Source organism: Lithobates pipiens, unplaced genomic scaffold (genome assembly GCF_037356315.1).
Source record: "Lithobates pipiens isolate NorthernLeopardFrog02 unplaced genomic scaffold, aLitPip1_a1.2 Scaffold_27, whole genome shotgun sequence".
In the NCBI taxonomy this organism is placed as follows: domain Eukaryota; kingdom Metazoa; phylum Chordata; class Amphibia; order Anura; family Ranidae; genus Lithobates; species Lithobates pipiens.
This window is the reverse complement of record NW_027507788.1, coordinates 12,296,439-12,309,652: the sequence shown is the minus strand read 5'-3', so window position 1 is coordinate 12,309,652 and position 13,214 is coordinate 12,296,439.

Here is a 13,214-nt window from a genome sequence, read left to right as displayed (position 1 = left end):
CTCTCGATCGTCTCTCGGGTGCTGCCGCCGCCGTCTTGGGTATGGGAATCCGGAAGTGGAGCCTTGCGGCTTCATTTCCCGGTTCACCTAATGCGCTGCGCAATAAGGATGGTCCCCGCTGTCTCTGGGATCCGTGTGTTTCCCAGCAGACAGCGGGGGACCTTCGGAAAGGGGCGTAGATTCTGCGGAAAGGGGCGTAGCTTCTGCAGATATCTATGCCGGAAGTGGGTGCAGATACCTGTACTGTACAGGTGCCTGCACCCCCCTCCCCCCTGAAAGGTGCCAATTGTGGCGCCGGAGGGGGGGAGGGTTCCAATGAGCGGAAGCTCCACTTTAGGGTGGACCTCCGCTTTAAATAACAAAACATATCATACTTACCTACACTGTGCAGTTTGTTTTGTACAGAGTGGCCCCAAACCTGCTCTTCTGGGGTCCCCCGGCGGCTCTCGCAGCTCCTCCCCACTTCGGATAACCCCCTAGGAGAAGCATTCTCCCAGGGGATTATCTCCCGAGTCCAGCATTTGCTGTCCATAAAGACCAAATGCAGGACTCGGCCCCGCCCCCCGGCACCCATCTCATTGGATTTGATTGACAACAGCGGGAGCCAATGCCTGCGCTGCTATCAATCTGTCCAATCAGAGCCGAGAACCCCGGGCAGAGAGACAGCACATCCCCGCCGGGTCAAGTTCCAGGGCTCAAGTAAGTAAAACGGGGGGGGGGGATCCTTTGTCCTTGACACAAAGTTACCGATCTTTCTGTTGAACCTGGACGCAAACAGATCCAAGTCTGGAATTCCCCATCTTTGACATATTGACAGAAAGATGTCAGGGTGAAGAGACCATTCTTCCAGAAAAAACTGTTGGTGACTAAACATGTGCGATTAGTTTTGTACGAATCTCAAATTCGTACAAATTTCCCTAAATTTGTACGTTAGGGAGGATCTGAAATCCGAATTGCCATGCGTCCGAATTTTGTACGAAATACAAACTTTTGTTTACGAATTTTCGGATCAGTGGTCGTCGTGTCGACGACTCATTATGCTTATTATGAGGGGCTCTCGCCATCCCTGTGCTATGCTGACTTCCTCCTGGGGCTGTACCCAAATTCCTGTGCTGTGCTGACATACTGAGCACAGCAGGGGTACAGCCCCAGGAGGAAGTTAGCACAGCACAGGGATGGTGGGAGCCCCTCATCTAACGAAAATTTGTATTTCGGATAGGAAATTCTTCAACGGAATTTCATATTTCGGATAAAAACCAAACTTCCATCAGCATCGACTGTCATATTGAGGTATATTTTTGCCTTTAAATTCATCGTAAAGAACGTTCGTACAAGTTAACAAACCTAATGACAATTTGTATTTCGTACGAATTGAGATTGAATTTCGGACACGAAATACGAAGTACGAATTCTAATACGAACCGTAACGGAACGTAACGAAACAAATTTATTGAGGCGCCCATGTCTATAGGCGACTCAAGTAGTCCGCCTGCCAATTCTCTATTCCCGGAATGAAGACTGCCGATAGGCAAGGAATGTTGTCTTCTGCCCAGGATAGGATATGATTCACCTCTCTTTAAGCCACATGGCTACTCATGCCCCCTTGGTGATTGATATAGGCCACTGTTGTGGCATTGTCGAATTGGATCCTGACAATTCCGTAATCTGAGCGTCCGGGCCTCCAGGGCGAGGCGTGATGCCCGAATCTCTAGAATATTGATCGGCAAGGTCATTTTTGTTTTGGACCATTTTCCTTGGACAGATGCTTCTTCCAGGACTTCTCCCCAGCTCAGAAGGCTGGCATCTGTTGTCACCACCTTCCAGGTAACTGGTAGAAAGGACTTTCCTTTCTGAAGATTCTTGGATATTAACCACCAACTGAGGCTTTGATACACTTTGGGGGATAAACACATCGGGGAGTCTAGAGCTTGGATCTTGAATGAAACTGCACATAAGGAAAAGCCTCAAATGAAGCTACCATATTTCCCAACAATCTCATGCAAAGTCGAATAGAAGGATTCTTTTTTGCTTTGACCACCTTAATCAGTTCCCTTATGGAACTGATCTTTGCCTCGGACAAGAACACCCTCTTCTGAGCTGTATCTATGATCAGCCCCAAGTACTGCAATCTCCTTTATTGTTTTAAGGAGGATTTCTCTAGGTTGAGAATCCAACCTAGGTATTCCAGGTAGCTGACTGTGGTGACCAAACTCTGGTTTAAGCGGGCTACCGACTGATCTATCAAGAGAAGATCGTCTAAATAATCCAGAATCATTATCCCCTGAGCCCTTAATCTGGCTAAAGCGGGAACCAGAACCTTTGTAAACACTCAAGGTGTAGTAGCTAGACCGAAAGGCAGAGCTACAAACTGAAAATTAACATTTTCTATCTCAAAGTGTAGATATTTCTGGTGAGTGGGGAAAATAGGTACGTGTAGATAAGCATTGATTGATTGATTATCATTGAGCTACATTAATGTCGATTGACGCTAGCAGTTCTCCGCCTTGTAGAATGGAGACCACTGATCAGATTGACTCCATGCGAAAAGAGTGGATATTCAAGAAACGGTTTAGATCTTTGAGATCTAAAATGGGTCTGACATCCCCGTTTGGTTTTGGTACCGTAAAAAGGTTTGAATAAAACCCTAACCCTCCCTCTTCCATGGGGACCACCAATATCACTTTTTGAGACAAAAGATGATCCAAAGCCAAAAAGAGAGATTTATTTTTTCCTGGGTCCCTGGGAACGTTTGTTCTGAGAAAACGAGGAGACGGGAACTCTGAGAACTCTAGTCTGTAACCTAGAGATAGACACTGTTTCTGCCAGACCCTTGAGAACTGCAGTATTTCCCCGACTCGAGCGAGCGGGGGCGCCCTTTTATAAGGAGGATTTAGTATTTTGTTTAGCAGGCTTCCTCCCCCAGGGCCTCTTTTGACCCTGGGGTTGACCCTGAGGTTTACCTCTTGAACTTGACGGTGGATACCGTTGTGACTGCCTGGAGGCAGATGCTCCTGGCATTGGAGAAGAAGCTTGTTTAACCACTTCCCGACCAGCGCACGACGATGTACGTCTACAGAATGGCACGGGCAGGCATATTGGCGTACATGTACGTCCAATCTTCAATGCCGCCCTGCCATCGGGAGCGCGTCGCTGGCGGCGCGCTCCCGCGCTGGTCGGGACCCCCGTGAGTCCGGTCGCGGGACCCGCGAACTCGATCGCCGCGGGCATACCCGCGATCGTCTCGCGGGATGGCTGAATGGAGGAAAAGCCGTGTAAACAGCATTTCTCCATTCTGCCTAGCAACTAGTGATGCTGATCTCTGCTCCATGTGATTGGAGCAGAGATCAGTGTTCACTAAATGAAAGCCCAACCCCCCCACAGTTAGTAACACACCCCTAGGAACACTTAACCCCTACACTGCCACCCACTGGTTAACCCTTTCACTGCCAGTGTCATTTACACAGGAATCACTGCAAAATGCAAAATGTGTCAAAAATGTCCGATGGGTCCCCCACAATGTCGCAGTCACAATAAAAATCGCTGATCGCCGCCATTACTAGTAAAAAAAAATAATAAAAAATTATTAATAAAAATGCTATAAAACTATCCCTATTTTGTAAACGCTATAACTTTTGCGCAAACCAATCAATAATCGCTTATTGCGATTTTTTTTACCAAAAATATGTAGAAGAATACGTATCGGCCTAAACTGAGGGAAAAAAAATTTTTTAATATATTTTTGGGGGATATTTATTATAACAAAAAGTAAAAAATAATGCGTTTTTTTCAAAATTGTCGCTCTATTTTTGTTTATAGCGCAAAAAATAAAAACCGCAGGGGTGATCAAATACCACCAAAAGAAAGCTCTATTTGTGGGAAAAAAAGGACATCAATTTTGTTTGGGAGCCACATCGCACGACCGCGCAATTGTCAGTTAAAGCGACGCAGTGCCGAATCGCAAAAAGTGGTCTGGTCTTTGACCAGCAAAATGGTCCGGTCTGTAAGTGGTTAAAATAAAAACACTTAAACTTCTTTTCATCTGGTAAAAGGGAACTTTTTCCATTAGAAATTCGTTGGATATATTTATCCAGATCGTCTCCAAACAACCGTTTACCATGAAACGGAAAACTAGCCAAGAGCTTTTTGCATGGCACTTCGGCTAACCAATTTTTCATCCATTGAACTCTACGCACATGTACCAGTCCGAGCATAAGCCGTGGGGCTTGGACAATAGAACCTTTCTTAGCGCCTCTGATATCCCGGCCAAATTTTGGGCCTGCTTATCAGGAATAATCTTGAGCACCTCTTTAAACTGGTCTTTTAAGGACTGACATACCCCGATCGCTGCCAGTGCAGGCTGAACCACTGAACCTGCCAGAGAAATATTGTTTTTAAATAAGAATTCCAACTTCTTATCTGTTGGATCCTTCAACATTTGAGCATTGTCTACAGGACAAGTCAAGTTCTTGTTCACAGAGCATATAGCAGTGCCAATTGATGGAATCCCCCATTTCTTATTGAACTCTTCCTCCATAGGATAAAGTGTTGAAAACTTCTTTGGAGGAATAAACAGTTTGGGTGCTCCCACTCAGAATACATAAGCTTTTCAGTAATGAATGGATAGGAAAAGCATGAATAGGTTGGGGAGGCTTTAGCGAACCCAAACAAGAACTGGGCTCATCGACTAACTCCGCTACTCTCAGCAAAAAAGTAGAGCGGAACAAATTCAGTGAGAGATTGTACCAACAACCTTTCCTGTGAACCTGATCCATCCGTATTAGACTCTTCAGAGTGGGAGTCATCAGCCTCTTCCTAGTCCCCTGTGAGAAAAGCGTCCTCTCTCGCCCCCTGTTCCTCAGTTTGGGTCATGGACGGGGACCTATTACGCTTAGTCCCACTCTGGGATGTGATTAAGGCATCAATTTTTTTTTTCTGTTCCAAGCCTAAAATGGTTGAGGAAACAACCTCTTCAGTAATATATACAGGGGCTGCAGTGCTAAAAGCAGCTGCAACAACCGACGTCCCTGATGGCTCATTCTGACCAGCCATAACACTCTCAGGGAAGGATGCCATCTTTTTAGAAATGTTTTTAGGCTTCCAAGTGGCTGTAGAAGTCTTTCTAGAGCCCTTTTTTGAGGTGCTTTTATCCCCCTTCTGACCATAGCCCAATGCACAAAGCAGAGGTACTACCAGAAGGAATGCATCCACTGCTTGAGCAATATTCCAGCCCTGCCGCTGCTATTAATGCTCAGCCTGATGTGTCAAAAGGAATGCCTGTGTCACCATACCTCTTTCATGCCCCTGTTGCTCTTGTGTCCCTCCGTTTTTTTTTGCAGAAGTAATAATGGTACCTTTAAACACACTTTCCCACACTGGCCCTCCCTCTCTTTTTTTAAAAAGATGCTTTCCCCCACGAGTGCGGGCCTCTGATCCTATGGGATCATACTGAGAGGGGGAAAATGGCGAACAGGAAAGCTGGAATCCACCGAGTAGGGCGTCGTGCCATTCGTTTTTTTTTTTTTCCTGATGCTTCTTCCTCGTGAAGAGGGTAGCAAAGAGCACAGGTTGGGGATGTCTGGTGGGGAGGAAAACTCCCCCCAGACTTACCGGAGGTCTGCTGCTGGCTGGAGAAAAGGAAGCTGTTGATCCGGACACAGCGTGAGCTCTTTGAGGAAGCATGCGAAGGTATGTGCTCTATACAGCCCCCAATGGTGATACATAGGCATGACAACATTCGCTAATTTAAAAGAGACATTCATAAGAAAATTCAAAAATTTCTTAGAAAACTGCACTTACCTTTCCCACCACAGGGTTTTTTGTGGTAAAACCAACAGACCCAATCTTCACCCTTCACGGTGGGTTCCGTTAACAAACCTTCAGGAACTGGGGACCCTCAGGGAAACCCACAATCCTGGACCTGTAATAGCACCACCACCAGTAAAACTTTATGGCCTTAATGCCAAAAGTACTCCCGGGGTCCAGCTCTCTAATAAGAGAAGCGTTTACAGGCAAAACCTCGCTTCTTTGGACACGAGGCCCGGGTACCATTCACTTCGGCCTAAAAGACACTTTGAATGGATCTGGCTGCATGGCTAGCCCCAGCAAGGATTGCTCCAGTGGAGCTCGGCACAGCACATCTTCACTCGTGACAAACACCTTAGACACTGGCGATAAAACTGAGGTACTCCCAATAGTGGGAGGGGTTATATAGGGAGTGGACTTCTTGTCTTAGGGCGTGCCAGTGTCCATCACCTGAAGGTGGCTTATAACCCACATAGTAACTACTATGGCCCTGTGTCCTGTGATGTACTGATTAAAAAATTGTCTAAAAACAATTCGACAACAAGTACATAAAGTACAGTCCTTATGGATGCAACAGATATTTTTTTTTTTCAATCAGAAAAGAAGTTTATTGAAAAACCGAATACCACTACATACACGGGCATATTCATATTGTAACAAGTACATATAGAACAGTAGTTATTATACATGTCATATAATGTGCAACATATTAACAGATCTGCAGGAGTTACTTATGTATGCATAGAGTAAACTTGAGTATAAGAATGTTGCCTGATGTACCGGATACAATGGGTTAGCAGATTTATCTTGCCCCTATTAGGGCCAATATGTCCTTACAGGGGAATACTTCTTCTAAACTTATAGTTATACAAAAAGATCCTGTTATCCTCAAGGTTTGTACAACGCTCACACCAAACAAAAACAAATCAAATGATAAAGAAAAAGAACACATACCCTCTCCGTACTCTTCATAAATTTGTGTTTGTACACCATGGTCCTCTAAGTGTAAGTATATCTATTTCCTCCATGAGCAAGCAATACAATTATTTCCTATAGTAGCCTATCCTTAATTAGCTGGGTTGCGGCTAAACCAGGAGTGTCTAACCAGGGCTGCCCCATTGCATAGAATTTTTTAAGAGCGTTTCTATGTTGGTAGGTATGTTTTTCCCTTATTAGCATGTTATTTACCAATTCCACCGATCGTTTACCTTTTGGGACTTTCGGAGTTATCCAGAATCTCGCAATTGCCTTGAGTGATAGATAGTAAACGTAGTACTGCGGTATGGCCACTCGGCGAGAGAGAGGGTATTTCCAATGGGTCAAGTAGACATATGGCTGGCTCCTGCGGAATTGGAATTTGAAATACCTGGGATATAGTTGTTAGAACGTATTGCCAATATTTGAAAATTTTTGGGCATTTCCACATCATGTGTAATAGATCTCCTTCATCCCTGCTACATTTTGGGCATAGTGGCGAGCTACGAAATCCCCATTTATGCAGTTTGGATGGAGTTCTGTACACTCTGTGTTATAAGAATAAGTGTAACAGCCTGTGTGAAGTAGAGACTGAGACCAGTGGGGCCGATGTCAGGCAAAGCTCCCACCATTCACCGTCAATGGGGCCCAGATCCTTCTCCCACCCCCGCCTGCAGGGCAGTTTGGAGGCATCTTGTGTTGAGTTGAGTAATCTAACGTATGTTCTCGAGATCATGCCCTTCCTGTCTCCCGACAGCAACACATCATTCATCAAGGGGTGCGTCACTATCGCAAGAGAGGACAGCCTGTGCTCACTTTGCACTGCATGCCGAAGCTGCAGGTATTGATAAAACTGTGTTCTGGGAATTCTCCTCCTGTAGTTCTGTAAAGGATTTAAAGCGGGGTTCCACCCTAAAGTGGAACTTCCGCTGATCGGAACCCTCCCCCCCTTCGGTGTCACAATTGGCACCTTACAGGGGGGAGGGGGGTGGAGATACTTGTCAAAGACAGGTATTTACACCCACTTCCGGGCATAGACTCCCGTGGGAGTCTATGTCATTTCCTGTCCTGCCGCGCTGTCTGCTGGGACACACACGGGTCCCAGTGACAGCGCAGAGAATTACTATTGCGCTGCGCGACTCGCGCATGCGCAGTAGGGAACCAGGAAGTGAAGCCGATTCGCTTCACTTCCTGATTCCCTCACCTAGAATGGTGACGGCAGCAGCCGAGAGATCGATCGGCCTCGGCTGCCGGCATCGCTGGAACCCGGGACAGGTGAGTGTCCATTTATTAAAAGTCAGCAGCTGTAGTATTTATAGCTGCTGGCTTTTAATATTTTTTTTTTAGGTGGAATCCCTCTTTAAGTACTGTACCCCTAAACAACTGGGAGATGTAATGCACACCCACCACCTCCCACTGATGAGAATTTGTGAGTTTATATAATTCCTTATAATATTTATTCTTCGATATGGGCGTGAAAGAACAGGCTCCTTTTATATTCATAAGAGATCTGATATATTTCCATAAAGTATTTAAGAGCACTATTGTAGGGAGAGATTGTAATATATGAGTAAGACCTGCTTCCAAATGTGACAGTGCCGTAAGCGTGGAGTCCTGTGGGACTAGCAGGGACCTAATAGGATCCTCAACGTCAAGTTCCCCCCAGCCACCCAAGTGTTGGAGTTGGGAGGCTACGAAGTAATATCTAGCATGGGGGACTGCCAAGCCACCTTGGTCTTTTACTAATTGTAACGAATGTAAGCTAATCCTTGCCGACTTCTTTCCCCATATTAGGTCTCTAAATTGGGCATCTATTTGTGTGAACCATTTCTGTGGTATCCGTATGGGGTTGTTATGAAATACGTACAGGAGTTGTGGGGCCCACACCATTTTAATCAAGTTCACCCTCCCGGTTACAGATAAAGGTAACTTCACCCACGCAGTGCATTTCCCTCTAAATTTACGAAGGGTGCCAGATTTAAAGTAAGGTACTGGTTGGGGTCCGCCATCACCTGTATGCCTAGATAACGGAATTTATCCACCATGAGTATGTCCTTGGCACACTCAGGTAGTGGTTTTGGCAGGGGGTCTAAGGGAAGAATCACAGATTTATTCCAATTAATACTAAACCCCGACAGCTCACCGAAATCAGGGAGTGGTCGATGTCTCCAAGATAAATCAGCGTATCATCCGCGTACAGAGAAATTACATCTTGTCTGAGGCCTCGGTGAAAACCAATGATGTCTCGAGAGGCTCTGACATGAATGGCCAAGGGCTCGAGCGTAAGAGCAAATAACAGGGGCGACAAAGGGCACCCCTGTCGAGTACCTCAAAAGAGATTGAAGGGGTCAGATACGTCACCATTGATTCTCATTCTCGCCGTTGGGGCTTGATAAAGTAATTGAACTGATTTTAAGAAAGAGGGGCCCATCCCGAATCTCGACAGTGTTTTCCAGAGATATGGCCATTCGACACTGTCAAACGCTTTGGCCGCGTCTAACGAAAGAATGGCCCTATTACCCGGGTTATCTACAGGGATTTGTAAGTTGAGGAATAGTCTGCGTAAGTTTTGGGCAGTCGATCTGGTTGGAATAAATCCAGATTGGTCTCTGTGTATCACCGTTTGAATACATTTGGCCAATCTGTTAGCCAGAACCCTGGCCAGCAGCTTAACATCAAATGTAAGCAATGAAATAGGCTGGTAGGAATCTGGGGACAGGGCATCCTTACCAGGTTTCAGCAGGACCACCACCAGCACCTCACTCATAGAGGCGGGAAGTTTCCCAGTTTCAAATGCTCTATTGTAGACCTGAAGAAGGATTGGGATCAGCTGTGGGTTATAGCGTTTGTAGACCTCTGATGGCAGGCCATCAGCTCCTGGTGCCTTCCCATTCTGTGTGTGAGCTAGGGCCTCTAATAGTTCCTCTTCCGTCAGTGGGGTATTCAACTGGTCTGCGTCTGTCTTAGCCCACGTACACACGGTCGGAGATTTTGCCAACCAAATCAGTCAGATTTTGCCCGTCGGATTTAGTCCGACGGATTGTGTCCGAAACTGTTGCATACACACGGTCGGACTAAGTTGTCGAAAAATCTGATCATTCAGAACGTGATGACGTAATTTCGTTACGATGGGACTACGTTCAGGCTAGTAGCCAATAGCTTTGATGTAGGAATTTGATCTGAGCATGCGTGGCACTTTGTCCGATCGGAATTCTCTACACATGATCGGAGTATGTCCGATCGAACCAGTTGGTCGGAAAATATTTCCAACAAGTTGGAAAATTGGGTCAGACTGATATTCCGAGGGGAAACAGTCCGATGCATACCACACACAGTCGGGAATATCCGACAACACGGTCCGATAGGACACATTCCGACGGATTCTCCGACCGTGTGTACAAGGGCTAATAGTTCCTCTTCCATCAGTGGGGTTTTCAACTGGTCTGCTTCTGTCTTATACAGACGGAGTATGTGGTGCCTATCTAGGAATGAATGAATTTCCTCTGTAGAGGGGTATACTTTGGATGTATAGACATCCTGGAAAAATTTCTTAAATGTCTCCATAATAGCTTGTGTGGAGTAGCAAAGTGTCCCCTGTTTGTCCTTCGTCGCCACTATATGTGATGCTGGTTGTTGTGATTTGGCTAGTAAAGCTGATATGTGGCCTGTATTTTCTCCTTCCTCAAAGTGAGCCTGCTGTAAGAAGAACCATTTATTTTCTGCGAGTTGTAGGGTTAGGCTTTTGAGCAAGGATTGAGAAGACAGCCACATTCTTTTGGTATTATCATTTGGGTCAGCTACATAAAGTGCTTCTGCTTTTCGCGCTTCTCCTAGTACTAAGTTTTCCCATTCTTTAGTTTTTGATTTAATATAGGATATTTCCCTTATGAATTGCCCACGAAGGTAAGCCTTGACTGCTTCCCATACCGTGGTCAAGTCTGTTGAACCTATGTTTTGTTGAAAAAAGGAAACCAGGAGAGACTGTATCAGGTCTGGGTTCGGTATAAGAGACAACCAGAATGGATTTCATTTCCAAAGGCCCCCTCTCCTGACCGCCCCCAAGCAAATATCCACAGGCAGCGGTGAATGGTCAGAAATCTGCCTGGCATGATATTCTGAGGAGTCAACCAGGGGTAACATGCTTTCATTTCCCAGACCCAGATCACTGACAGGAATACACTTTAGCATCGGGATTATGCACCCTCTACACGTCCGTGAGACCCATCTCCTGGAGAAGGCGCACAAACGGTGTGTTCCGTTGCTTATTCTGTGACCCATCCCCTCTACTGGCACCCAGTTTGTCTTTCTCTAGTTCAATATAATTATTGAAATCCCCTACTTCTAATAATGGTACTCCCGGGAAGTGGGACATGTAGTCCGCAAGTAATTTAAGGAGATTAGCCGAGAACGGAGGAGGAATGTACAACCCTGCAATAATGCATTTAGTCCCATAAAGGGAGCATAATAAAAAATACATGGGGGCGTGGCCTAACCTCGGGACGGAATGGACGCTTGAGAGCTGAGCTCCTGCCGCGATCCGGTCCTATAGCCGTTAAGGAAGCTTATCTATACTCTTAACTACCTCGAAGATTATGGGTACCGCCTCAAGAACATCATCTGCCTCCCGTTCCCGATCCCCGAGGCGACAGCGCGGCAACATTAGCCAAACTCTTCCGGAGCTGTTCCGCTCACAGAGAGACAATATGGCGTCTTCCCGCCACACTTCATCGCAGGCCCCAGCCTCCGCACAATCACCCGCGCCACTCAGTGAAGCTGTCCCGGGCCAGGAGGTCTCACTACACGCCCTTCAACAACACCCGAGTCTCATGGATCTAAGATCGGTGGCGACGGACATTAAGGAGACCCTTACTGCCGCCATAGCGGATCTCCAGCTGGATTTGCGCGCCATTGCTGATAGAGTAGTGGAAGTGGAGCACCGCACGACACACCATGAAACGGTCCTTCGTAAAGTCACCCACAAAATAGACACTCACACGCTACAATTGAGAGACCTCCAACGTCACCAGGAAGATCTGGACAATAGAGGGAGAAGGCACAATATTCGGGTACGTGGCCTCCCCGAGTCGGTGGACTCGGATCAACTGGAGACGACAGTCATGGATCTATTCAACGATCTTCTGGACAGACCGGCTCGTACTCCGGTGGCCTTCAAAAGAATTCACAGAGCTCTACGACCCAAAGGCCGAGATACAGATCCCCCACGGGATGTTGTCTGCTGCCTGGTAGATTATAGGCTGAAAGAAGAAATACTACGAAAGGCCAGAAATAGGATTCAAATCTCTCTAGGGAGCGCTACGATCCACATCTATCAAGACTTATCGGGCATTACCCTACAACATCGCAGGGACCTGCGACCACTTCTCGATGTACTACGGGCGAAAGGCATTCCATACAAGTGGAAGTTCCCGTTCGGTCTAGCGGCCACCTATCGTGGCCGAACTGCCCTGCTACGAGTCCCGGAGGAACTTCCTTCTTTCTGCGACGCCCTGGAGATTCCCTTGGTTGATGTCCCCAACTGGTACGCCGCTTTTCGCACTTACCGACAACCCAGCAGGGAAAGGGACCGCACCGAACCAATGGATACTCAGCGCAGTAGGCACCGACGGCGTAGATCGGAGTCAAGAAGTCGATCCTATCGCTCCAGAAGAGACTCCCGTCCCGAACGCAGTCCTACGGATTCCCCGCGATCTGGCCGCGCCAGGTGAGAGGCTGATCATCACCGGGATCGTTCCCCAGGAGTGAGACTCTTCAGCTAAGTCCAGTTCTTTTGGGTGAAATACCCCCTCTTCGGAGACTTAAGCCTTCGGTTGTATGCCTCTACGGGCTGCCTAGTTAGTTTATACCAATCCAGAACCGGCCTGACTCTTTCCTAGGTAGCCAACGTCGGATCTGGAATTGGCCCCCGTAGCCTATAGGTTTAAAGTTTAGTATAGACAGGTTTCTTCGTTAGCCACGAGTTCACGGAAAAGTCGTCTTAGACCGTATGTTTTTACATGTAGTTAGAAATACGATGATGTTAGACTTACTACCTCCCCACAGTTAAGATACAATTGGATGAACTGAACTGCTGAACCCTACCTTATATTCGTGAAATGTTGTATTTATGCTGATTGCAAGGTTTATATTGCATGATATAAGGTGGGAGGGTTGCCGCTCACACTGTCACATTCTTTGTAGTTATCCTAATGTTGAATAGAAGCCCGTACGTCTAGTTGATGTTGACCCCAATTTTAGGGACCAATGAGGGTTTTAGATTGCAGACGTGGGTGGCCTGGTCATGCTCGTCCCCCCGTGCTTGCCAACTCCATCGAGGGGCGCGCTCGGGGAGACGGGACGGGCCTACGCTGAAATGTGCTCATACCTCTCGTGTACCTCGAAGAACTCTTTCCTCCACACCATGCACGGTCCCGATTCTC